The sequence below is a fragment of the Cnephaeus nilssonii genome (assembly GCF_951640355.1).
Source record: "Cnephaeus nilssonii genome assembly, chromosome: 11".
Taxonomy (NCBI): domain Eukaryota; kingdom Metazoa; phylum Chordata; class Mammalia; order Chiroptera; family Vespertilionidae; genus Cnephaeus; species Cnephaeus nilssonii.
The window spans coordinates 87,413,259-87,440,813 of NC_137082.1; the positions used below are offsets into that span (position 1 = coordinate 87,413,259).

At 40.8% G+C, this 27,555-nt stretch overlaps 1 protein-coding gene across 9 annotated transcripts in view; it reads right to left on the bottom strand.

Annotated features, from left to right (window-relative positions):
* DTNA (dystrobrevin alpha) overlaps nucleotides 1-27,555 on the bottom strand; it is a 305,164-nt gene that overhangs the window by 224,675 nt on the left and 52,934 nt on the right. For 2 of the 9 annotated variants that reach the window (XM_079785109.1, XM_079785106.1), the window contains exon 1: nucleotides 453-683. The exons of 3 other annotated variants lie outside the window; for them this stretch is intronic. The gene's annotated coding sequence lies outside the window, so the exon portion shown is untranslated. Of the gene's footprint in view, nucleotides 1-452; nucleotides 686-27,555 lie in introns of those variants that run through there. 4 more of the 9 variants (XM_079785108.1, XM_079785107.1, XM_079785101.1 and 1 more) reach the window with 3 other exon arrangements.

A 27,555-nucleotide genomic window follows, 5' to 3' on the forward strand; every position in this document is an offset into this window, starting at 1 on the left:
ATGCACCTTCAACCACTGCTTTTCCCCTCCTTTACTTTATTTTTTTTTAAATTAGGAAGTGTCATACATAGTGCCATGCAAGGGAAAAAACTCCATCTCACAACAATAACAAGTGACTCACGGACACGGTAACAGTCGGCGTGGTGACATGGGACTACGGAGGGATGCTGTAATTCAGTAAGCGCAGGGTGACTCCGGGGGAGGGAGCAGAGGGAAAAGTCAGTGAGGGTACAGCCACGCTGGAGTTCCAGGCGGGCAAGGCAACTTTCAAAACTCAGCTCCAGTCCTCTCCGCGCAAAATGTCAAACGCCTGCTCTCTCCAGGGAGGCAAGCAAGTTCCCACGCTGGGAAACCTTCAGGATCCCTTTTCCATTCACACAAATAAAAAGACAACTTCAACATCCCCCTTCCCAGCAAAGAGGTGCTCCTTCAAGCCAATCCTTCCCACTTACCCTAGGGCAGGTACCGCGGGATCTCTTCACTCCTCTGATTCCAGGACACCCAGGAATAGATGAATTCTTAGCACCTTCCCTTCAAAAGTACACTTGAACCAAACTGTTACTTGCTGGGGAGACCCTCACAGAACTCTCCCCCATTCTAGGGAGAGACGGGAGCTCCCCGGGCAGCCTGGGAGCCGGGTGCACAGCACACTGTGTCTATCTTTAACTTGAAAATGATTTGGTTTCACATTCCATCCAAGTCCCACTGGCAGAGGACTTTGGTGAACTCACCAATGGCAGGCTCTCAGACGCCCGCCCTCCAGCCCCTCCTCCCTGCGCTGCGCTGGCTTCCGCTGTGGCATCCAGGGCTGATTTGCTCAGCTGTCTCTCTACCTGCCCCGGCCTGGGTAAGAGGAGCTGCTTTCATTGATGGCTGTGACGGAAACACTGGGGAACTGAAGATCCGCAGCCGGAGGACTCGCTGTGCTTGCTCACCCTCCCTCGCCACCCCCTCCCCCCACTCCCTACCAGCAACCAGGCGACTTCCAAACTTGGCCTTCTGGAAAAGAATGTTCTCTGACTGGCATTCCTGGACGCAGAAGGCCAGGCAGCTCCAGTTTGGTTCTGCTGCTCAGCCTGAAAAACTTCCCAGGTATACACAATACGAAGGGAGTTTCCTGGATTTTGTCTTAACTTAGGGGAGGATGGAGCATATTTTGTTTGGGGCATTACAAATATTTTTGTTGCCTCCCTCACGGCATTTAAATGTTAATATTCACAAACAATTTCCCCCAGAATGGCTAGGGATGAATTGAGACAAAACGAGCGAAATGGTAAATCTTTAGTTAAAAGCTGAATGTCCGTATTGGTGAGTGAGTGGGGGCCCGTGAGAGGAAGAAGTCACGCTGCCGGCTTGGCAGGATCCTGGAGCAACTGTGGCTTTTCCGTGAGAGGAAGCCTTGTGTACAGGCGTGACAACCCCGGGTTCAATCCTCCTACGTGTGCACTGCGGACAGCAGGAGGAGAGGGTGCAGACACTGCCACCTCCCTGTCAAATCTTTTCTTTTTTTCAAGAATTGTCTTGCAAGACTTAGTGAGGACTGGGGGAAAAGGGGTGTGTGTGTGTGTGTGTGTGTGTGTGTGTCTACAACACACACACACATCTGCAAAAAAGAGAAAATGAGTGGAAATGAGAAAAAGTACATTTCATCAAATAGGATCTGACAAGGATTAAAAATGAGGAATTCTTTTAAATCACTAAATAAACGTGTGTGTTCAATATTTATTTAATGTCACCGAGGTAAAAAAGATCTGCTGCTGAAAGTAATGTACCTCTTTGTGATCAAAAGTGTGAATTTATTACAAGCAGTTTTATAAACTAGACCACTTCTTGAAGGGCCTAATTAAAGACTGACCATCGCAGTAATCACATGGACCCCAACCCCAGCCGCAGCCTCCAAATCTCAGCCGGTGGCGGCCAACTCCGGCCAACTGTCAGCTGGCAGGCTCGGCCGGGCTGCAGCTGCTCCTGCGCCTTGTCCAGACATCGCGCAACTATGTGACGGCAAGAGGGTGACTCAAAGAGAGAGCTCTCTCTGCTTGTTTGTGGTTGGCTTTACACCTTCTGTTCTAGGCGGTCTTTTACCACACGTGGAACAAGAGCCATTTTAGGGCATCGTGAGTGAAACGTGATGAAACGACATCCCATTACTAAGTTACTTCAGTGATACAGTTTTCTTAATACTCACCCAGAGGTGTGTTTACTGATTTTTAGAGAGAGAGAGGGGGAAAGGGAGAGAGAGAGAGAGAGAGAAACATCTATCAGTTAGCTCTCATATGCGACCTGATTGGGGATCAAATCCACAACCTTTTGATATATGAGACGGTGCTCTAACCAACTGAGCCACCCGGCCAGTGCTATTTCAGTGATCTCTCTCTCTCTCTCTCTCATTCTCTCTCTAGATATAGGTAGAGATCTAGATATCTAGATATCTATATACATATATATACATATATATATATATATATTTAATCTTTATTGTTGAAATTCAGTGATATTTTGATACCTCCTACAGAATGGCATTTTACCAGCTTGCTCACTCCTTAACCTGTTACTAGATGTCCTTAAAAGTGATGAAATAAAGGAGGAAGAGAAGAAACTTTATTCTTATTCCTAGAGTCGATTATTTTAGGGAAATTTCAGGCCATATGAAATGCTGATAGATAAGGGCATCCAAGTGAGTTCAGAAATAAATAGAAAGACACACTTACCCAGTAGAGCATGCCTGCCTGCCCCTGAGTTTCTTCTTCCCTCTTTCCAACACTTCTCCCCGAGGCTAAGGAAGGTGTCAAAACACACGTGAACCAAGCAGGTGGACAGAGCTGGCAGCGGGCCCTCTAGTTCAGCGGGCACCAACCTTTCGGACCTCACAGACCACCAGTGGTTCGCGGACCACCGGTTGGCAACCGCTGCTCTAGTTCACGTTCAGCCACACTATGTGCTCATGTTGAATTTTGGGTGAACATGAGCACAGAACTAACACTAAGAAACATGTCTGTTGAAATTGAAGAATTGTGTTCAAAAGTGTACATTTTAACCTATGGAGAATGGTTCTATGTTGGCTCACATTTTAGATAAATATATCTTGCATTTTTCTTAATAAATTTTTTTTCAGGAAAAATTATATCCCCTTTCGAGCCATTAACCAAAAGAGTATATGGAGGGTGTATTAGGTGCCAAGCACCTTCCCTGAAGCCCTGACCCAAAAGCTCACTGCGCATTTTGTATCTGTGTGAGTGACTCACTCTAAACATCAGCATGGAGAGTACGGTATTAGTAAGATCACTTTGGCTAATCTGGCTGGCTTCCAATAAAAATAGAGAAAAAAGAAAATGGCTTTCTAACATTTCATATTAACTAGTAACATAGAACTATTTCCTTTATTGAATTGTTATTGGTCATTTCTTTTCCCCCTGTTTTGTTAATCCTGACTGAGGATATTTTTTCCCTTGCTTTTCAGAGAGAGTGAAGGGAGGGAAGGAGGAAGGAATGGAACCCAAGACCCTTTGGTGCACAGGCCGAGCTCTAACAACTTAGCAGCACCGGCCAGAGAACTGGCCATTTCTTTATAGAGCAATATTCACCAATTAAGCATCTCCTTAGGTTCCCAACCTTATCTCCCCTTATACTTCTTCTGTGCCAACCATGGAAATTCCAGAACAGTTTGCAACAGTAGGAGTAGCATTAGTCCAAATCTAAGGTTGAATGAGCACAATGTGAATTTAAAAAAAATTTTTTTTCTTGCTAACCTTCACAAGGCAATTGATAAGATTTATGATGGCTAGAACTCAGTGTTTATCATGAATAAATTTTATTTTTCTCTTTTATAAGGTCTAACATGAGAGTTAGAATTTGATCAGAAAAATAGCTCCCAAGGCTTGCTTCTAAAAACAAAACAACAACAAAAACTGGGCATGCAACAGGCACAGCAAGTGCCCTTGATGTATCATGAACAAGCAGTTAATCTCTGCTCCATTCTCCAGAGATAGACTGTATTGGCACAGTTCTGTGATGGCAAACGTGAGTAGCAGGCCCCTTGTAGGGGTGCAAAGGCATTTAAACTCACATCTTCGCTGATCTGGGAGGATCCCTGTGTATGAAGAAACTGGTCATTGAAAAGCAATGGCCATTAGGGTTTTCCTCCCTGTGGTCCTTTAGAGACTGGTATTCTCAGGGTGGTGGTTTTGCAGATGAATATTCTTTGCTTATTGCATAGCATTTATTTCTTAAAAGCCTATACTCTTTGTTATAGACTGAATATTGTGTTCCCCCAAATTCACGTTTAAACCCAGTCCCCGATGTGATGGTCTTTGGAGGTGGGGCCTTTTGGAGGTGATTAGGTCAGGAGGGTGGAGCCCTAATGAGTGGGATTAGTGCCCTTACAAAAGAGATGCCAGAGAGCTCCTTTGACCCTTCCACCACATGAGAACACAGCAAAAAGACACCTCTGAACCAGGAATGGGCTCTTACCAGACACCAAGTGTTGGTGCCTTGATCTTGGACTTCCCAGCTTACAGAACTGTGGGCAATAAATTCTGTTGTTTATAAGCCACCCAGTCTATGGTTTTCTGTTATAACAGCCTGAATGGACTAAGGCACTATTTATGCAAAAATGAGGGTTTGGACAGGGTAGCACTTTTCCTAAGGAAAATGAATAAATCCAAGTAGTAGTTGTTGAAAAGTAATTAAAATAGACACCGCTTAAGAAAAAGTAGAAAAACTACACATAGACAAAATTAGAAAACAGACACAAAAGGGACTCAAAACATACTTATACCAGACAAAATAGACTTTAAAACAAATGCTATAATAAGAGACAAAGAAGGACCCAGTAATTCTACTTCTGGGTAAATATCCGAAGAAACGCAAAACACTAATTTGAAAGGATATATGCACCCCTAGGTTCCTTGCAGCATTGTTTAAAACAGCCAAGATATGGAGGCAACCCAAGTGAATAAAAAGTAGTGGTACATTTACACAATGGACTATTACTCAGCCATAAAAAAGAATGAAATCTTATCATCTGCAACAGCATGGATGGACCTAGAGGGTATTATGCTGCATGAAATAAATCAGACAAAGATAAATACCATATGATTTCACTTCTATGTGGAATCTAAAGAACAAAATAAATAAACATATAAAGAAGAAACTGTTGCAAAGAACAGACTGATGGTTGCCATAGGGAAGTGGGGGTTAGGAATGGGTGAAAATGGTGAAGGGATTAAGAAGTAAAAACTGGTAGTTACAAAATAGTCACAGGGATGTACAGTATAAGGAATATAGTCAATAATTTGTAAAAACTATGTTTGGTGCCAGTTGGGTACTTGAAATATCAGAGAAATAACTTTGAAAGTATTTGATTGTCTAACCATTATGCTGTACACATTAAACTATTACAAAATAGTATTGAATGAAAATTGTACTTTAAAAATAAAATGAGCTCTAATCAGTTTGGCTCAGTGGATAGAGCGTCGGCCTGCGGACTCAAGGGTCCCAGGTTCGATTCTGGTCAGGGGCATTTACCTTGGTTGCAGGCACATCCCCAGTAGGGGGTGTGCAGGAGGCAGCTGATTGATGTTTCTCTCTCATCAATGTTTCTAACTCTCTCTCTCTTTCCCTTCCTCTCTGTAAAAAATCAATAAAATATATTAAAAAAATAAAATGAAAAATAGAAGAAAAAATAATGCGTTTTTCATGAAAAATATAGCAACTATACACATTTGAAACTTTAAAGGCTATTTTGGTTTATCAATTTTTTTTCCTATAGCTTAAGATTATAGTTGAAGTGAGCTCAAGCAAAATTTTATTTGATTAAAAACTGAATTTGCCCTTTTTCCCAGCCCTTCACTGCTCTCATTTTGCCTATTAATGATAATGACATGTGTGAGGCAGGATGCTCATATGTAGCCCTGTACAAAAAAGTAAGGTGACAGACACCTTATTTAGACAAATGCAATGTCTTCTAACAGTTCTTTTTTTTAAAAAAATATTTTTATTAATTTCAGAGAGGAAGGAAGAGAGGAGGGGGAGAGAGAAAAACATCCAGGATGAGAGAGGATCATGGATCAGCTGCCTCCTGCAAGTCTCCCACTGGGGATCGAGCCCACAACCCAGGCATGTGCCCCTGACCGGAATCGAACCTGGGACCTTTCAGTTTCAGGCCGGTGCTCTATCCACTGAGCAAAACCAGCTAGGGCATCTTCTAACAGTTCTTTAAGAGACCTCCGACGTGAGGGATTTTAGGCATTTGGATAAGTTGGTTGTGGAAGTGATACTGTTGTAATTTACTAGTTATTACTAACAAGAACGGAGCAAAGGGAAGACCAAATATTATAGGCATGTCATTTGGGCAGCTTCCCCAAGAAGCTAAAGCCTCACCCTCCCAGGGAGCCCTCAGGCTATTCCCACAGAACAGATCGCTGGGGAAAAGGCCTGGGCAGGGAGGAGAATAGACGCCTGCCTCTGAGAGAGGTTGGGGTACCATGGGAAGGTCTGTCAGTCACACCTGGGAACAGGTTATCGACCAGAATGGGCGTGACTACTGCCAGGGCGTGAAATTTGGGATATTTAACCCCCTAAACAAACGAGTCTACTCTCTCGGTTCCTCTGATGCTCTTGGGACTCTAATTGCTTGGGGCGCACCCTCCTGTATTCGCCCACATGCACCACGGCCATGTGGACCCCACACACAACGGACTAATGGACTTTAGCCTGATGCTGATCTGGACCCGGTTCAGAATCAGACACAAAGAAAACTCTGGACACTGGCTTTGCTTCCAGCTCTGCGGACATGCCAGCTACACTTCTATGACTGGACTAAGGGGAAAAGGGACTTTGGAAATCCAGGAATGTAATTTCACGAAAATAAAGCTTATCTCATCCTCCCCGGGGGGCCTCTGGAAATGCTTATTCCGCTGGTACCCCAAGAACCCCACTCCCACTAGTAGCAGAGAAAGACCACCCACACTTTATTCTCGGATAACAGAAGGTTTAAGAGACAGTTTGTTCCTGGTATGTTTAGGGTCCTCAAGTTCCATAGGTAACTCTCTATTTGGCAGGCCTTTTTTGTGCACACTCTGGCTGCTACACACAACCCTTCCAAGACAGAGGTGAAAAGAACCGAGCAGAGATGGAGAAGCTAAGAGTTGCTGGGTGCAAAGCTACGTGTATGTGGAATGGGGCAGAGTAAAAGGGAAGCCAGCCCCTGTGCAGAGGGCCTACTGTGTGCAAAGAACCTTTGTATACTTTATTCCGCTTCATCCTTAAAAATCCTGTGATTTAGGAATTATTTCCATGTAATGGATTAAAAGACTGAGTGTCAGGCTAAATGACTTGCTCCAGTCGCTAGGATTCGTAAAGAAAGGCACATAATTTGATTTTGTGTCTGTCTGATTCCAAAGCCTTAAATTCTTCCCATGGTATTGAGACATAATGAGGTTTCCTTGAACCTTGAAGACCTGGTGCTATTCCATTGCAAGGCAAACCCTGTGTGTGTGGGAGAGGAGTCGTCTCGTGGGCCAGACCACCTCCAGGTGGGATTGGGGGACCTGTCCCAAGGTGAGACTCCGCAGCAACAAGAAGAGGCAGAGGGAGGCTTATGGGAGAGCGAGGATGACATACCCTGGTTTATCTGATCTCCAGTTTTTTCCAGTCTCACTGGAGGCTATGAGTGTGGGGCCTTGGAGCCCAACTCTGGGTTCACGTTCTATCTCTGCCACCTCCTGCCCTGAGTTATATCACCTCTCTATACCTGTTTCTCATCCGCACGAAGATGAGGACAATATGGCTCTCATTGAGTAGCTGTTGTGAGTACTAAATATGTAAAAACAACTTGGAAAAGTTGCTTAGCACACAGCAAGTCCAATTAGAGGTCCTATCATCATTACCATCAACATCATTACCAACATTGACAGTAAATATGTGAGCCAGAATATTCCCTCATTTAATATCTATCTTTTACAACAGTGGAAGGCCTGGGGAAGGTAAGAAAAACAGCAGATTTGAATCACTAAGGGAGCTTTTAATATAACAATGACTGGGCCCAAAATGGAGCAACTGAACCAATCTAATCAATCGCTGGAGGGTGAGTTGGGAGCATCTGTTTGTTTAAAAAGTCCTCCTGGATTCTAATGTGCAGCTAGGGTAGACAAATTCTACTCTATACTACCTATTTTTGTAGTTTTTCCCTTAATCTTTCTTATTGGGGTTGAGATTGAACTGATGCATCAAAATACCTGATTGAATTTTGATCTGATTTCAAGGACTTCAAGCACTAATGCATTTTATATTACAGGAAGTCAGTGACCATGGTCATTAGTTGCAAATTTTTATATTACCAAGAAAAATGGGTTCTGTTTTCCCCAAATTAATAGCAGACCATCTGATGTTCAACTTCACCATTGCTTCATGACCTCAACCATGCCGTTTCATCTGTGGGCTGTGTGTGTGTGTGTGTGTGCCTGTGTGTCCCAGTATTGCCTAATTCTGGAATAGGAGAGGATGTACGAAGGCTTCAGCTGTGTTATAAAACACACAAAGGTGGAGTGGCACTGAGAGGAACCCTTTGTGGAGAGTCAGACACCAGGGATGGCGAATCCTTTCTATTACCTCAAAGTAGACAGAACTCTAACATCGAAGTGGGCACCTATGAAGAGCACAAAGAGTGCCTCAAACTACCTGGCAGATGTGTGACCATGCCAGCTCCCTTCTCTGAGTGTTGGGTGGACCATTCATAGACTGATCCAGTGGGGCCGCTGTTCCCGAAGGAGAGCACTGGGGAGTCCACGGTGGGAGGCTAGCACAATGAAGGGGGATCCAAGATGCGTATAGTAGTGGGTTTCAGGCCTGGCTGCACCTGAGAAACACTCATGGGATTTAAAATGGCATACTGATTTGTGGGCCTCTTCCCTGGAGATTCTTATATAATAGATCTTTTAAAAAAATATGTTTTTATTGATTTTTAGGGAGAGAGGAAGGAGAGATACAAACACCAATGATGAGAGAGAATCATTGATCGGCTGCTTCCTGCATGCTCCCAAATGGGTGCGAGCCCGAAACCTGGGCATGTGCCCTGACCCAGAATGGAACCAGCAACCTCCTGGTAAACGGGTTGACACTCAACTTACTAAGCCACACTGCCTGGGCTGATATGATCTGAAACGGGGAGTAGATTTGGGTGCTTCCACAGTACAACTGAGGTTAAGAACCACTGTGTGCTGGACAGATATCAACTTGGTATCCCCCAATGACTCATTTTATTTTTTTAATATTTATTTTTTTCTTGATTGATTAAGGTATTACATATGTGTCCTTATTCCTCCATTGCCCCTCCCCCTACTCCCCCCACTCATGCCCTCACCCTCCTGGTGTCTGTGTCTATTGGTAAGGCTTATATGCATAAATACAAGTCCTTTGGTTGATCTCTTCCCCTTATCCCCACCCTCCCCTACCTTCCCTCTGAGGTTTGAAGGTCTGATCGATGCTTCTCTGTCTCTGGATCTGTTTTTGTTCATCAGTTTATGTTGTTCATTATATTCCACAATGAGTGAGATCATGTGGTATTTATCTTTCTCTGACTGGCTTATTTTGCTTAGCATAATGCTCTCCAGTCCCATCCATGTGCTATTGCAAATGGCAAGAATTCATTCTTTTTACCACAGCATAGTATTCCATTGTGTAGACGTATCACAGTTTTTTAATCCACTTATCTGCTGATGGGCATTTAGGCTGTTTCCAAATCTTAGCTATGGTAAATTGTGCTGCTATGAACATAGGGATACATATATCCTTTCTGATTGGTATTTCTCGTTTCTTGGTACGCCATACACAAAAATAAACTCAAAATGGATAAAGAATTTAAACATAAGACGGGAAACCATAAACATATTAGAGGAATCCATAGGCAGCAAAATCTCAGACATATGCCGAAGCAATACCTTCACTGATACAGCTCCTAGGGCAATGGAAACTAAAGAGAAAATAAACAAATGGGACTACATCAAAATAAAAAGCTTCTGCACAGCAAAAGAAACCATCAACAAAACAACAAGAAAGCCCACTGCATGGGAGAACATATTTGCCAATGTTATCACCGATAAGGGTTTAATCTCCAACATTTACAGGGAACTCATACAACTTAACAAAAGGAAGATAAAGAACCCAATCAAAAATGGGCAACGGACCTAAATAGATACTTTTCAAAAGAAAACAGAAAGAAGGCCAAGAGACATATGAAAACATGCTCAAAGTCACTAATCATCCGAGAGATGCAAATCAAAACGACAATGCGGTACCATCTCACACCTGTCAGGATGTCTATCATCAACAGATCAACAAACAACAAGTGCTGGCGAGGATGCAGAGAAAAAGGAACCCTTGTGCACTGCTGGTGGGAATGCAGACTGGTGCAGCCACTGTGGGAACAGTATGGAGTTTCCTCAAAAAACTAAAAATGGAACTCCCATTTGGCTCAGTGATCCCACTACTAGGAATAGATCCCAGGTGACTCACTTTAACTGTCCTGAGTACAGGGATCCCCAACCACTGGGATCACCTGCAGGATTTAAAAACTGCGGACGTCTGATTCCTACCACCAGCATTTTCTGACTTACAGTCCTAGTTGTTAGTATAATTTCTCCACACATACAGTAATGCAAGTCTGTGTATATTCTTCAGAATGTTCTTCTTTAAATATGTGGAATAAAATTAAAGTAATCGGGGTTTAAGAAAAAAAATACATAGTAAGCATATAGCAAGTCACTTTTCCATTTATTCCCTCAGTAAGCATTTATGGAGCTCTTAATTTGAGCTAGATATTGAGTATAAAAAAGTAATTAAGACTCTGTCCCTGATTTCAAGGAGTTCACAATGTCATAAAACTGAGACATAAATTAAATGCAATTCATTCCCTCATTCATTCATCAACTTTTTGTTGAGTGCCTGTGCTATAGCTGGTGACAATTTAGGTGCTGGAGATACAGATGTGCCCATCCCCCACCCCGGAATTTAGATACTAGTGGAAGGCCTTAGAGAGGGACAGCCTGGGAATTCAGTTCAGGGAAGCAAACTCCCACCTTAGGATGGGCTTATGGGAAGGCTTTCTAAAGAGAAGATTAGGAGAACCGATTCTTGCAGAACTTGGAGTTAGGCAGCTAAGGGAACATATGTGTGACGATGAATTTTATGTGTCAAATTGGCTGGGCCCTGGTGGGCAGGTATCAGGTCAGAAATTATTCTGGGTGTCTCTGTGAAGTGTTTCTTGTGGATGTGATTTAAATTCAAATTGGTGGACTTTGAGTAAAGCCCTCCATAATGTGGGCGGGCCAGGCGGGCTTCACTGAATTGGTTGAAGGTCTTAATGGAACAAAGGCTGACCTCCTGGGGCAAGGAGGAATTTTGCCAACAGCCAGCCTTTGGACAGGAGCTGCCACATCAGCTCTTCCTCGGTCTCCAGTCTGACAGCCCACCGCGCAGATTTGGGCAGCTTCCCTAATCCTGTGAGCCAATTCCTTAAAATAAATCTCTCTCGATATATATGCACATCCTATTGATTCTGCTCCTCCGCCGAACCCTCACACAGTATGCATCTGAGTCAGATGAATCCTTCCCATTCTTCTTAAGACCAAGTCCCACTTTGGACTTCTCACTGTTTCACCAAGAAACAGATGCCACCCCACACCACTTCTTTCAATCCCTTTCCGTGTCCCTCACAGGTTCCCCCCTCTCTCTATTGGTTCAGTCCTCCTCTTCCCTTCCTGAGGCTCATCTTTGATTTGTGTTCTATAATTATCTCCTGGCTCCCAGCTGCCGTTCCTTTCTGCTTCCCCTCAGGTTGTGCTCAAGCCTTCCCCGCCTGCTGCGCGTCTACACACATGCATGTTCGCGTGTGTATGTTCGTGGATGTGACCTCATCTCCCAGTGGGCGACACCCCGTGAGTTCAGATCCTGTCAGACATTTCACAAGGGGGTGAGTGCACTGTAAGTGGCTTTTCACTGCTGGCATCAATGCTAAGGGTCAAAGTTGTGTGCTGACGAGGACATGAACTCAGGATGGCAACACGTGTTTTCTCAGGCCAAGTAAGGGTCTTGATCGACAGTTATGAACATCTTTGAGTAATAAATCACTTAATAAATGATGATTATTTTGGAGATAAACTTTAAAAAGCAATAATAATAAAAGGAGCCCTTTATAATTATGCATAGAGAAAATAAAGGCTAGCTAAAGAAACAGGGGAAAAGAAAAGAAGGAAAAGAAATCTGGAGACAAAGTGAAGGTGAGAGGCAAGTGGGAGCTTAGGGGGAGAGTAAGGTAAGCCCGGACAGGAACACAAAGATTAATTCACCTAATGCTTGGAGTGCCCCTTTTCTTTGTAAAATGACATCAATTACAAATAAATTTCAGTGGCATTCTCTGTCCCTCTGAAATTTGTAAGGACACATTGCCTTGACAAACCATAGTAATGCACACACACACTAACACACACACCACTACCCTGCAGTGTAGAGTGTGGTTTGAGACTACATCATGCTGTACTACTGGCAGTATAGAATGGGTGGATTCTGATAAACTCTGAAACCCCACATTTCATTTTTCTTGGCCTTATTTTTGTAAAATTACCCTTCATTTAGTGTGAACAACAAAGACTCAGATTTGTGTTGAATGTGCCTCATTTTCCAATCTATTGCTCATGTAGAGTATTCCTATTTCTATAGAAACAATAGCTTTTATTTTTCTAATATTTCAGAGAGCATTTTCTCCATATTCATGTAAAGAAAACGGCATAATTGGAAAAATGTAAAAAACAATGTATAACTGTATCTATACAAAAACACCTACAGGATAAAGATCCTGAGAGTGACATTATAAGTAGGGCAAGGATAAATGCTTTACAGAGATCAGAATTCCCTGTTGGGTAAAAGGCATATTAAATTCTAATTAGATACATATATGTAGTTTTTGAATATAAATGCTAACAGAGTAGAAAATACACTGCTGGATTTTTCTAAGCTGTGCCGAAGCCTTAGAATCATGCCTTAGTTGAATTTCATACCCAAACAGCAGTAGAATAATAAACAACCAGTAACACTGTGTGAGTCAACTCTAAGGTAAAGGTTGTTTATCTACTGACCTGTTGGTATAAATCCCAAGTTCATAGGTTTTCATACATATGTCAGTTATTATAGAATGGCATAATAAAATAGCATAAACAGATTTTGTACATGTTCCAAATTAATAATTTCTTATTGACCTATATACTTTGTAATTCTGATTTATAAACTCTGACATGAAATCTTTATACAATAAAATTTTAAATAATTCCCTTAAGGATCACATCCAAATTCTTACATTTTTCAATCTAAAAAATATATAATGGTGAAAGAGTGCATTTTATTTATTTTATTTTATTTTTTATTGAAGTTATTGGGGTGACACTCGTTAATAAAATTATATAGGTTTCAGGTGTACAATTCTAGATTATATCCATCTGTATATTGTATTGTGTATTCATCCAGAGTCAAGTCTCCTTCCGTCACCATTCATCCTCCCTTTACCCTCTTCTACCTCCCCCTAATCCCTTTTCCCTTGGGCAATCACCATACTGTTGTTGCCAATTTTTAGTTTTTAAAACCAACATACTTGCCATAATCTCTTTTTATAATGCAGAGAAAATGATTTAAAACCTGCCAATGACTGTTACCATTTAATACAGCAACGTCCAAAATGTCCAAATTTACTCTCCTTTACTCAATGAGTTGATAGACACTTAGGTTGCATCCCTAACTTGGCTATTGGAGATAATGCTGCAATGAATATATGAGTGCATATGTCTTTTTGAATGAGTGTTTTGTGTTTCTTCAGGTAAATATCCAGAAGTGGAATTGCTAGGTCCTTTGTTTCTTGTTATAGTCTTTGTTTAAAAGTGTGTTTTGTCCGGTATAAGTATTACTGCTCCTGCTTTTTAATTTTGTTTCCTGTTTCTATTTTCATGAAATATCTTTTTTCTATTCCTTTACTGTTAGTTTGTGTGTGTCTTTCGATTTGGAGTGAGTCTCCTGGAGACAGCATATGTAAAAGTCTTGTTTTGCTATCCATTCAGCCATCCTGTGTCTTTAACTGGAGCATTTTATCCATTCACATTTAAAGCAATTGTTGCTAGATACGTAGTTATTGCCTTTTTTCTTTTATTTATATTATTTTTATTATTACAGAAGTCCCCTATCCACACGCCCCCTGCCCCCCCCTCCTTTGCCCATCTCCACCCAGACTCCACCCTCTTCTCCCTCTGGCCCTGACAATGTTATTATCTTATCTTTTATTTTCTTATTCTTAAACAAGTCCCCCTTTAATATTTCTTGTAATACTGGTGGTAATGAGCTCCTTTAGTTTTTCCTTATTTAGGAAGCTCTATATCTGTCCTTCAATTTTAAATGGTAACTTTGCTAGCTAGAATAATCTTGGTTAAAATAACTGTGTGTGGTGTCAGGTGGGTACTAGATTTATCGGGGTGATCACTTCATTAGTTACATAAACGTCTAATCATTATGTTGTACACCTGAAACTAATATAATATCGTATGTCAACTTAATTGAAAGATTAAAAATATTTTAAAAATATATAAAGGGATAAACAAATTATAGTATAGTCATACAATGGAATTCTACTTAGCAATAGAAAAAGGAAGAGCTACTGATGCTTGCAACAACATGAGTGACTCTCAAAAGCATTATCAAAAAATCAAATATGTCTATATATACTATATATTACAAATTCTATTATATATAACATGTGTGTGTGTGTGTGTGTGTGTGTGTGTGTGTGTATGCACTACATGTCCTGGAAAAGATAAAACTATAGGGACAGAAAGCACACAGTGGTAGACAGGGGATGGGAAAAGGTAATTGAATATAACAAAGAGGCCTGAGGAAAACTTGGGCTGATGGAAATATTCCACATCTTCATTGTGATGGTGGTTACATGATTGAATAGTTTTTCCAAAACTCACAGAACTGCCTATGTAACGGGGTGAATTTCACTATATAAAATTATGCCTCAAGAGACATGACAAAAAATTTACCTGACACAAATGACCTAGAAAATAGTTACTACTACACGAATGTTGTAGGGAAATACCGAGTTATGAAAAGAAAATGCCACGTTCAACCATCACTTAATTCCAAATTTGTGCCCTATTGACCACGTGCCATGGAAGAGTTTGCTCAGAGTCCTTCCAAGAGAAGAGATTATAGCCATCAGGGTATTTCAGTTATTAACTTACAACATCCTAATTCACTTAACCGAAGATGTAAAGGAAAAGGCTGCTGATAGCATCCAAGGGTAATGTGCGTTTTGATCTCTAGCGATTGGAAATGAAAGGTTCTTTTATTCCTGATGTAGTTCACACTGGTCATCAGGAAGGTCTAGGAGTCCATGTTACGGACTCCTGACTGGGGTTGTGTAGCAGACTCACTGGGCTGCCCGAAGAGCATTCTTTTTCATGGGCGATCAGTCAGCATTGCGGTTTAGAAAGCGTTCTCTCGCTGTGCGTGCGACAAGACGTCCCGCAATGAGCAGAGGATCTAGTGGGAAAATCAGGCACAGCGGCCCTATCGATCGTAACCTCACAGACTGTCTCTGCAATCAAAGGACAGAGGTCATGGACATGTGTCCTCACATGGAATTTTTTCAAAACCCTTCCTCTGAAACATGTATGTTGGGGTTCTGGTGGGAAGACTATGTATTCTGTTCAGCTTTATTGTCCACTAGGAAATTTAAAAAAATGTTTGTCAACTTTCTACCATGCTTAATCCACTAAAAACTGGCTTCCTAAGTTCCAAAATGGCTTATATCAAAGTTCCCAAATCCAAAGATTATACTCCTTAATCAGATTAACATCACCTGACACCTTCTTTTTCCTTCTTAAAGATTCTTCTCTCTCTTGCCTCCTATGCCACCCCTCTCTGTTTTCCTCCTGTTTTTTTCCAGCAATTCCTTCTCAGCCTCTTCCTCGGCCAGTTCCTCAAAGACGGACTTGCCTTTGGTCCTTGCTTTCCTCTTTACTCTCACACAGCTTTCCTTGGTAATCTTATCCATTCTTCTGCCCAACCCAGATCTTTCTAATGACCTCTAGACTTGCATGTCCACCTGCTTCCATGAGCATATTTCATTGATGACCTCACAGCCATGGGGTGCTGGACACATCCAGGCAGTGTGCCCGAAGAGGAAGAGATGGGCCTTTCACATCGTCCGTGCCTAAGAGAGAACTCACACTCCGCCCCTCTCTTCTCAAGCCTGCGCTGCGATGGAGGTGACAGTGGAGCTCTGAGAAGCTCTAGCAGATGGAAGGGTGGCCCCCCAAAAGATAGGTTCACCTAGAACCTGTGACTATAACGTTATTTGGGAAAAAGGGGTCTTTGCAGATGTAATTTAGTTAAAGACCCTGAGATAAGATCCTCCTGATTAGGGTGGGCTTTAAATCTAATGGCAATGCCCTGGTAAGAACCATTAACTGGTTAAAAAATAAGAGCTGCAGAAATGAAAAATGAAAGAAAGCACAGGAAAAATTGTGCTCTTAAACACTATGTGGTTTTTTTTTTAATTAAATTTTTGGGGTGACATTGGTTAATGAGATTATTAATATTAAATAACAAATCTAAAAAACAATATTTGAGTCATTTAAATTATTTTTTTATCAAAGTCGTCTTGTTATTAAATGTTTCTTTTAATTTGTATTTCTTTCTAAAATACATATCTGTTTATTACAATATAGATTCTTTTCTAAGTCATTTGAGGGGAAAAACACACACACACACCATAGCAAAGAAGTCCATGGAGCCGTTCATATGAGGTATAGTGAATACAAATCCATTTCCTTAAGGCAGGCTCCCTGGCTAAATCATTCATAATTACACGTGTTTTGTTTTTAAGACACCAAGAGCTTGCTTGGTAAATCCCTATTCTTTATCTTAGATCTACAGCTGCAGCCACAGTCCACGCACACACTCACACAACTCTAATTAACCCTGTTTGTGCAGGTCAGTGCATTTATGACACAATTAAAACAGCCACAGGAGGAGAGACAGATATATTTAATAGAATTGGTGATTTGCATATAAAATGATCCAATTAAAAGGCTTGGTATGTATTTAAACAAATGAGTATAAAGCAGCTTAAAAAGCATAATCCACCTCAATCTAACATTTTATTGAAAGACAGATGGATGGGAAATAATAGGTATTATCTCTACCATCACTTGTATATTTCCAAAAATACTCAAATGCTTTATTTCTCCACAGTGAGAAGGGTTTTACATTTAATATTTTTGTTGGAGAGGTTTTTTTTCTCTCTCCAAGAATAATTAAGAATATGACTTTCACAGCTGAAGCTAGGCTTTTCCAAGACCCTTTCAAAGAGTGGGTGAAACGAGTGGAGGAGGAGGGTGACGTTACAGAGCTGGGGAGGGGCGGCAGGCAGCGCTTTACAGAGACAGAGAGAACGCATTTATGGACAAAGAGAAAGCACAGTAAATACCCGTAAGATGCAGACACCATGAAACGGCCTGGTCCATTTCCCTGGGCTGCCACAGCAGCGAAAAACGGGTTAACCTAAAGCGGACATTTATTCCATCAGAGTTCAAGAGGCCCGACGTTCAAAATCGAGGTGCCAGGTGTGCTCCTTGGGGAGTCTCTGGGGAGGAACTGCCCACGCCTTTCCCCAAGCACAGGTGTTCCTGGCACGCCTTGGTGGTTTGAGGTAGCGTAACTACCATCCCTGCCTCCTTCTTCACAGGGCCTTCCTCCCTGAGTGGCTCCTACCTGACTTTCCCATGAAGAGACCAGGCCCACCCTGATGTAGTATGACCTCATCTTCACTATGACGCCTGCAAAGACCCACTGCCAAAGCAGGTCCTCTTCTGAGGTTCCAGGTGGACATGGGTGGTGGCGGCGACTATTCAATCCAGTAAAACCCCTCAAGCTTTGAAGTTTTCAAACCTCATGTTGTAACTTATAAGATAAATGCCCACGTGTTCAGGATACATTTCCTTAATTTGAAATAGGTCTAAAGGCAGATTACCTTATTACATGACTTCCTTTTGTTTTGCATTTAACCAATAAATTTGGGGAAGGTCTTTAAGAAGAGCATAGAATTTTCTGTGCACTCTCTAGTGGGTGATTGTCAGACAACTATTCTCTCCATCAGTGGCCCCAGAACTGTAAGTCTGCTTCATCATCACCTGGAGGCTTGTGAGCATACAGATTTGCGGGGCCCCACCCTCAGAGTTGGACCCTGGTACTTCTAACCAGCCCCTGGTGATCCTCAGGCTGCTGCTTGGGGACCACACCCTGAGATTCACTGCCTTCAGTGACAATCGAGTAAGAGCCCCATTACTCTCTTAAAGGAAGATCTTTTCCCTCATTAGCCAGATCCCTCCTCCTACAGTTATGAGTGAAGGTGAAGAGAAGTAGAACGCATGGTGAAGAAGGAAAAGAAGGAAGATGCCACTTATGGTGGCTCAATTTACTTATAATTAACTTCTGATTGATGAAGAAGTCTGAGAATAGAAGGGATCATGTGTCTGATTATTCCAACCTATGGCTACCTTGGGGTTCCTGAAAAACTAGTCTTTCATATTTATAAAAGAGGAAAATTTTTATTTTCATATTTCCGGAATGCAGCTTAGTGTGTCTAAATTTTGCTGGATTTACGGTAACTTCAGTGAAGGGTAGTAAATATGGTGCAATTAGTGGCATGGGTTACTTTCTTTTACTTAGAGTGTTATGGTGCGTATGTGTGTTTTAAAAGAACCTTTGAGCAAAATGGACTATTGTAATAGTATTTAAGAAACAGGATTTGAATAAATAAATGTCCTGCAGCAGCAGAGAAATAGCCAATGGCTCCAAACTGGTTTTAGAGAAATCACCATAAATATAGCCATATAACCTTACCACAGGCTCTGGGAAAAGGGAGTGATATTAACACCTTAAAATACAAATAATGATAATCTGGAAGAAAAATACATGCAAATGTTTAACTTTTAATTTTTCTATAATGGAATAGTTGTGATATAGTATTCTTTTTCTTCTGCCCAAGTATAGGTAGATAAAAATAGTTGTGATAATACAAAATTCCTAGATCAATAAAAATCATACTATGAGAAAAATGCCAATATAACAAAATTATAAATCAGATTATTGCTATAAGCATCCATTTATAACCTTTTTCTCTAATATAAGCATGTGCAGTAAAATTTTAATATTATTTTTACCAGTTATGAGGTATAAGAATGGGTTAGTTCTTATGCAGTTAAATAATTGATTTGTTTAGAAATCCAAGCATTTTTAGGTATTAATACCATTGTTAGAAAGTCATTACTCTAGGTAGATTCAACTATAATGTTGGGAAGGCAGCAATATCAAATATATAATTTAAAAGAGAATACAGGTTCTTTGGCAGTACTTCAAAACTGTAAAGAGTGTAATCTTTTATATAGTATGTGTTTTAAAATACATGTAACTATATCCCCAGAGGGCAGTGCTTTCAGGACTCAGCATGTCTGTAAAGTTCGTAAGGATCCCAGTGATAGTATTTCAAATTTCATCTCAATTTTTAAAAGGATATTAGGTAAACAGAGTATTTCTAGGGAAGCTTATTTGATCCTTGAAAGTGATGTTAAAATCTGTTATTGTCATATCATGTTTGCTATAGTCAGTGTTTACAAAATTATTGCTACATCTTAAAGGAAGAAAAATATAATTTTTTCTCTTCTATGTTAAGACTATTCTCTCCATTATCAAATGACATACCTTATAACTATCAAACATATTGTGAAGATTATAATTCGCATTCAATTCAAACAGATCAAAAATAAAAATACAGAACTTAATATGTTAAACCAAATAATTTTAATTGTTTTTGTTCACTGTCAATGTTTAATAAAAAAACTATCAAGAAATATTATTCAAATTTTAAATTGCTGCAGATTTCCAGTAACTACCACGAAAAAGTAAAATGTATAATATATTCAGAATATGCAGTGGAATCAAGACTCATTTCAATGAACATCAAAATAATCATTTCAATTACTTTTGATAACACTATAGTGCATTTACTTTCAAAGGAATTCTAAGTAGTAAGTATCTTCCTGATCTTAGAATTTACTATACCTTCCTCATTCTTATAATTAGTTAAGTAATATAATGTTTGTTTTGGAATTGTGTTCATTCAATCACTCCACCAATGTATACAGTGTGTATTCATGTTCCTGGCATTGTGTTATACTGTGGATATAAAATAAATTAAGATACAATCCCTGCTGTCAAGAACATTATTGTCTCCTAAGGTAGGTATATATAAAACAAAAGTCATCACCATGTGTTGAATTCTATAATATAGGCACACAGAGTGCTACAATACAAAGAAATAGCTAAGAAAGAAGGGGTGATTAGAGAAGGTTTACATACAGGAGGAGTTCAGTTAAAATCTCAGCTAATGTGGGTCAGTGGTTGAGCATCGACCTATGAACCAGGAGGTCACGGTTCCATTCCTGGTCAGGGCACATGTCCGGGTTGCGGGCTCGATCCCAAATGATCATCAGGAGGCAGCCCATAAATGATTCTCTCTCATCATTGATGTTTCTATCTCTCTCCCTTCGTCTCTGAAATCAATAAAAATGTATTTTTAAAAATCTCAGTCCAGAAAGAAGAGTTAGGCAAAGTGGGATTTGGGTGGGGAAGGCAGCAGGCATTCCAAATAAAGAGAACCCTCATTGTGAAGGGTTCTGAGTTGAAAAAAGAAGAAGAAAGAGCAGGGTATAATGAAAGAGCCTGTTGTTTTATTAAGGTGAGCATGGTCTGCTACATAATTATGAAACGAAGAGGCAGTCATATTTTTAAGCACTGTATAATTTGTACTTTTCTGTACATATTTGGTGGTTCAGTGCATGTAATGACAAAGGAAAGGGAGCATTAATCCCAGGGTTCTTGGGAAGAAATGGATGGCACAGGAGAAGAAGGAAGTAGTTCAGCTCTTAGAATAACTGCGAATATCAAAGACCTCTAGAGAGTAGCTGTCCTTGTTTTTGATTTTAGGAGGAAGTATCATAAGAAAAGAGGATGAAACCTTTACTTTCTGTTTAAATTGGACACAGTCAACACCAGATTTAAAGATCTCCATTACTTGAGTCTGGATAGATGAATACACCAAATACAGAACGGGTCACCTCTTTCCTTTTGTATCTCCTTTCCCGGAGAACACCAGCTAATTCTCTTTGTAGTCTTAGACATGGCACTTAGTTCTCATCCCATAATTACAAAATGGTAATATACAGTAGCACTGCATATACAGGCATTAAGTGCAGTTTTTAAGTTTCAATTTAAAAAAATAAAGATAGTATGCATTTAATTTCCATTTGGTATGTCTGGAATACTGTAATTTTCTATTTTTTTTCCCCACTTATCCACAGAACTTAATTCAGTTGCTTACACTGGTTACACTGCAATATAAGAAAGCAATTAAACAACTGTGAGTTTGGAATTTTAAGTAACTTTGAAATAATTAGTTCATTTCCTTTTGGAACTATTTCTAATTACTTTTTAATAATTTGCCCTAGTTGTCTTTGCTTTTTCTTCATCCTCTCTGCCTTTGTAGAGTCATCTAGGGAAACCATGCTCTATAGGTGACATATACACTGAGTGGCCAGATTATGATGATCTCTGAACGCATAATAATCTGGCCACTCAGTGCATATCCTATATAATAAAAGGCTAATATGCAAATTGTCTCCTCGACCAGAAGTTCGACCAGCAGGCAGGCTGGCCAACCGCCCATGTCCCCTCCCCCTGGCCAGGCTGGCCGGACCCCACCCATGCACAAATTCATGCACCGGGCCTCTAATACACACACACACACACACACACACACACACACACACACACACACCGGGCCTCTAATACACACACACACACACACACACACACACACACACACACACACACACAGAGTGGCCACATTATTATGCATTAAGAGATCATAATAATCTGGCCACTCAGTGTTTGTAGTATCTTACAGGAACTTCAAGCTATGAAATAATGTTTTGAATCAAACCTCTCCAGACAGCTTGCTTCTGCGGTGACCACTGTTCCAATGGCAGTACTCTGAGTAGCCAGCATGAAGGGTGGCCATGGGTAACCAGCACACGCAGTTTGTCATGGTCACAGTCTGTCAACGACCTCCATCAACAGTCGTATTCTGAGCTCCTCTCCTAGTACCGCCCCCTCCTTCCCTCGCTCCAGCCTCCCACTCTCCTGTTTCCCTCAATACTGGACCATGCATTTCAGTTTCTGGACGTTTGTCCTACTGTTCCCTTTGCTTTCTCTAGTGTCTGCATGGCTTAGTCCCCAGTTTCATTCAGGTCCCTGCTCAAATGTCACTTATTACAAAGAAACTGCTCCTGACTTACGTAAAATACTTCTCCTAGTGACAGTCCATGTATGCTCCAGCCACTTTGTCCTCCCTCACCTGGTTTACTTTTTACATGACATGTTATACATTCCTTTCACATTTACTTATTGTTTTTCTGCCGCTATTGGAATATAGCCTCCATAAGAACAGAAACTTTGTTTTGTTCACAACTCTCTCCCCACTTAGGTAAATATTCAATGAATCAAAAATAAGCAAACTAAAAGTAGCATCTGTGCCTGTGATGACAGACTGGTCTAAACTTTGGGACTCTTTTTCCTGTTTATTAATAAACTGGTTGATTCTAATATACCAGTATCCTCCAAACGAGGTGCTAATTAAATGCATCTTCAAAAGATCAATGGCCATGTTGGAAACCTATTCACACAGACTATGAAAAGTAACGAGTGAGAAATCTAATTTATATTAAATCCTGAAAAACACACATACACACGTTAAACATAAGAAAAGTAAGCGACTAATGTGAGGTAGGATGTCTAGGGAGAGACATAAAGGAGAAGGCATTTAACTGAACTGTATGGAAGGCTGAGATGTAGCTGAGAAGAGAGTCGAAGGGGTGATAAATGGTTGCGACAAAGAGAACAACATGGGGTGATTCTGAGAGAGAAGGGTCTTTGCATTTCAAGGAAACACAATGCCAACTGAATGAAGTTAGAGCCAGCTGCCGCAGGTGACTCACTGGAAGACACAGGCCAAGATCACATTATTTTGGGTCTTGTATGTCACTGACATATATAGGGTGTCCCCCCCAAATGTATACACACAAAATGGTTTTGATTGACCAGGCATTAGAGAAAGACAGTGCCATTTAGCAGTCCCCCTTATCAGCGATGCTACAATACCTATATTAAGGTCTGAAGGGACTATCAGCAGCTTTGACTCCTGGCTTGGGACTTAGGAGACTAACGCAGGCCTACTAGGTGTCCTTGGTGTCAGGAAGGGGTGTGCACAGACATGATCAAATGATGAATATTCCTTTAAACTCCTTAAAATCAAAGCACACGGTTTGGTTAATTTCTTTTTTAATCACTTGGTACTTGTTCCTCTTGTTTTTGTTTTTTCTATTTCTCTTTATTTTTAATCCTCACCTGAGGATATGTTTTTTTTATTTTATTTTTTTAAGAGAGAGAAAGGGAAGGAGGGAGGGAGGGAGGGAGAGAGAGAAAGGAAGAGAGAGAGAGAATAGAGAAATACTGCTGTGAGAGAGAAACACTGATTGGTTGCCTCCCATATGAGCCCCCGACCAGGGATCGAATCCGCAACCTATGACCTTTCAGTGTATAGGATGATTCTCCAACCAACTGAGCCACACCATCCAGGGTGATGCTTTTTCCTTCTAATATTGTTATGTTTTAACACTGAAAGAAATGCCTAAATTATAAAGTGGTCTGCATAATGGTAAGTATCATCTTTTTTTATGTTAGATTGTTTCTACCAAAAAAATGAAAGGAATTTAGCCCAAGAGAGACAGACCTACCCCTTCGGACTGCCTGCTGACTCTCCCCTCTCAAAGCTATGGTTCCCTGTTTAGGGAGCTCTTCTAATTTAATAGCCACAGTGTGAACCCCGCCAGACTGCAGGGAGACAGGGCTCAGCCCGGTCTGTTCAGACAGGGTAGGCCATCCACTTTTCAGTTGTACAGGGTGGGGCAAAAGTAGGTTTGCAATGGTTTGTATGGAAAATAATACAATAATTAATAATAATACAGGAATAAACTCTGTTTCATAAACTCACAGCCATCAACCTACTTTTGCCCCACGCTGTATGTCCAAGCGCAAAATTCACAGCAGGTAAATGCATGTAGAATGGGTGGAAGAGGAGGAGGTTATTCTTTAAAAGGGGAAAATCAAAGTCTCCACCGGATTATAATTTCAGGATGAATCTCTCAAGCCTCAGACACACACACACACACACACACACACACACACACACACACACCCCAAACTAATACAAAAAAAAAAAAAATACCACCAAAAATAAATAAATAAAATAGGAGGTAAAAGGCTGCTGTAACTTCCAAAAAATATTCAGTCTTCAATCATTAAAATTTAGCTGCATTTCTATGATACTCTTTTCATCTTTCATTAAATCTAATTGAGTTTAATTTCTTTTAGGTTTATCTCAAAACCATCCAGGAAAGTTTCTGGCTGTGTTACAGTTTGGTTGCTATGCTTACAATTTGGCTGACAGATGTAGGCAGATACTGAACCTGGGATATATTCACAAAGCCACATTCTGAAGGCTAAGGCACAGTACCCAATAGTCTTCTTCTAAACAAGCTATTCCAATTTTTGTCATCTGGCTCAGTCCTATGTCTTTTTAGAAGTGATTTTCACATGTTGAATTTGTCCTCCCATATCTATAAATAAAGAACACCATTTTCATAAGCAGAAATGTTCTGTTTTCCAATGAAGAAAAAGTGAAAACAACTCATCAAGGGAAACCAGAAGGTACATTTCTAAGAACCCGATATAGTTCAAAAAATAATAATGGATGTCTTTCCTAAACTGGCCTGCATCAAGGCAGCCTGTAATTTTCACTGAGTCACGCCTTATGCGTACCGGTCAGCACACAGAGTAATTCTCACCTCGTAATACTTCTCCTAGTGACACATACAAAAGAGTAATTCCTTGGCTGGTTGCAGCCAAGAGTAAAATCCATAGCAAGATCAATTGTTGTTGTTTATAACTCTCTTTTTGATGGAGGCAGAAGGAAATTAAAGGCAAGAAGATGACAGGTTAACTGAGACTCCCTGGCATAAAGAGTTAGAAAATTAATAATTTAAAAATTATCACTGGGAGATAAAAAATAGGCCCTCTGTACTTCTGAATTACAGTATATATGTACATATATATATATATATATATATATTTTTTTCTTTTTGCTGGTGAGTGACAAGTCTTGATGATCAAATTTACAAAAGGCAGAAAAACAATTTCTATCAAAATATTATCATCAAAATCTCTAATCGTTATGAAAATTGTCTATATTTGTAGCCAATCAACATATGGTGATTTATGTTGTAATTATTCCCTCTATATCATTTAAGACAATAGAATAATAACTAACATATAGTCATATGAAAATTACAACAAAATAAGAGTCTGCAATTACTGGGTAACCTCCCCTCCCTGTGGTCCTTCCCCTGTGACACACATTTGACCCATAAAAAAGTCACTTGAACTTTCTTTAAAGGTTTAGTGCTGACCTGATGTTTATGAGATAATGTTGGATGCTTCAGCTGTGTCTTGGGTTTTGAGTTTCTTGGAGAATGGAACTTATGTGCCTAATTCGTTGGCATATTTATTAGCATAGAGTTAGTCAAGCAGGAAGTCATGCCTGATCCTAGATCCTTGGTAATCGAATTAATCTTTGAGACTCATCTCTTCACTTCCTATAAAGGCATGATTAATTCAAAGTTACAAAACAATCAAAGTTAACTGGGAACGTTAACGGAAATCTTAAGCTGAGTAGGGATGATCCTGGTCTAGCAGGATGTGTGACGGGTGAATGAGGCCTTGCTTACAACATCTAAGTGCGAAAACGGTGGATATTCCATGATGTACCCAAAGAGGATGTTGTAGGACCCTGCTTATAGTATCACTGGCTGAAGCAGAATGCTGAGTGGAATGAACCATGAGTGGTTTAGAGCAGTGGTCGCCAGCCGGTGGTCCGCGGGCCACTGGCGGTCTGTGAGGTCCGGAAGATTGGCGACCGCTGGTTTAGAGTCCATGTAGCCTGAGAACTGGAATAACTGGGCTTAGCTTACAGGACAACTTTCCATGTAAATTAAACACAGGACACATCTCCATGTAAATTAGTGAGCATCACTGATCCGTGGTTGAAGAGTGAACGCAGTTTCACTTAGGATAAATTAAAATTCACGCCTTTGGTTGGGAGCCACAAGCAGAGAGCTCATGAACATAAGAAGAAATACAGTCGCACTGCTGGGGGCAGTGAGCCCCGTGTTTCCTTCTTTTGGGGCCAGTAAAATCATTTGTGAAAGCATTTGGGCATTTCTGATGCCCGTGTGACCAGTTTGCATGAAAGGCGCATTTTAAAAATGATTCCTACAGTAAGGAGCACAGAGCCGAGCAGCTGCAGCTTCTAAATGACCTCCGAATGCAGGCCCTGCACGCAGTGCTGAGGGAGCTGGGCCACATGGCACCCGGGTCTTGCTGAGAGTGCTGACACAGCAGAAATGGGCCCCGGGAACCAGTTTCCACATCTGCCATGAGAAACCAATAGTGATTCTCTGTTTTTCTTATTATACAAAAGAAGGAACTTAATTGAACACACTGCACTAACCTACACCTATTGCCATTTCGTAATAAAAATATTTTTAAAACTTTACATTGTTAATTCAGGAAATCCTAGAGTCGGGCAGTTGTTAACTATTGTTGCTGTCAACTATTGTGTAACCTGGTTGAATTCATCACACATTAGGAAGTTTATAATAAAAACATAACTGAGACTTTTTTTTCTTTTTGTTAATCCTCACCCCGAGGCTATTTTCCCATTGATTTTTAGAGAAAGTGGAAGAGAGGGGGAGAGACAGAAAGAGAGAAACATTGATGTGAGAGACCCACATTAATTGGTTGCCTCCCACACACACCTGACTGGGTGCTGGGGATCAAGCCTGCAACCAAGGTATGTAACCTTGATCGGATTAGAACCCGAAACCCTTCAGTGGGAGCCGACACTCTATCCACTGAGCCAAACCAGTCAGGGCTACAACTGAGACATTCTTAAAAGATTAACCATTTTCCCCTCAGTGGATATCCTAGTGGGGATGTAAATTTGCGTTCAAAGCATATCTTTGTCCTCCACTGCCACACAGTGCAGTGGTTCTTCCCTTCTACCCCAAAGGGACTCACGATTCCAGACTCAATGCCACTGCAGGGCTTCTCATGTCACTGTCACTACCATCTCCTCTCCTGCCAATTAGATCCCCTGTTCTGATTGGCTGCCCTAACTCTTAATTAAGTCTCCTTTCCAATAAGCACTTTGGTAAATTTGGTATCCTGCTAAGGACGTATCCATCCCCTTCCTAAGATAGGACTCTGCATCTATGCCTC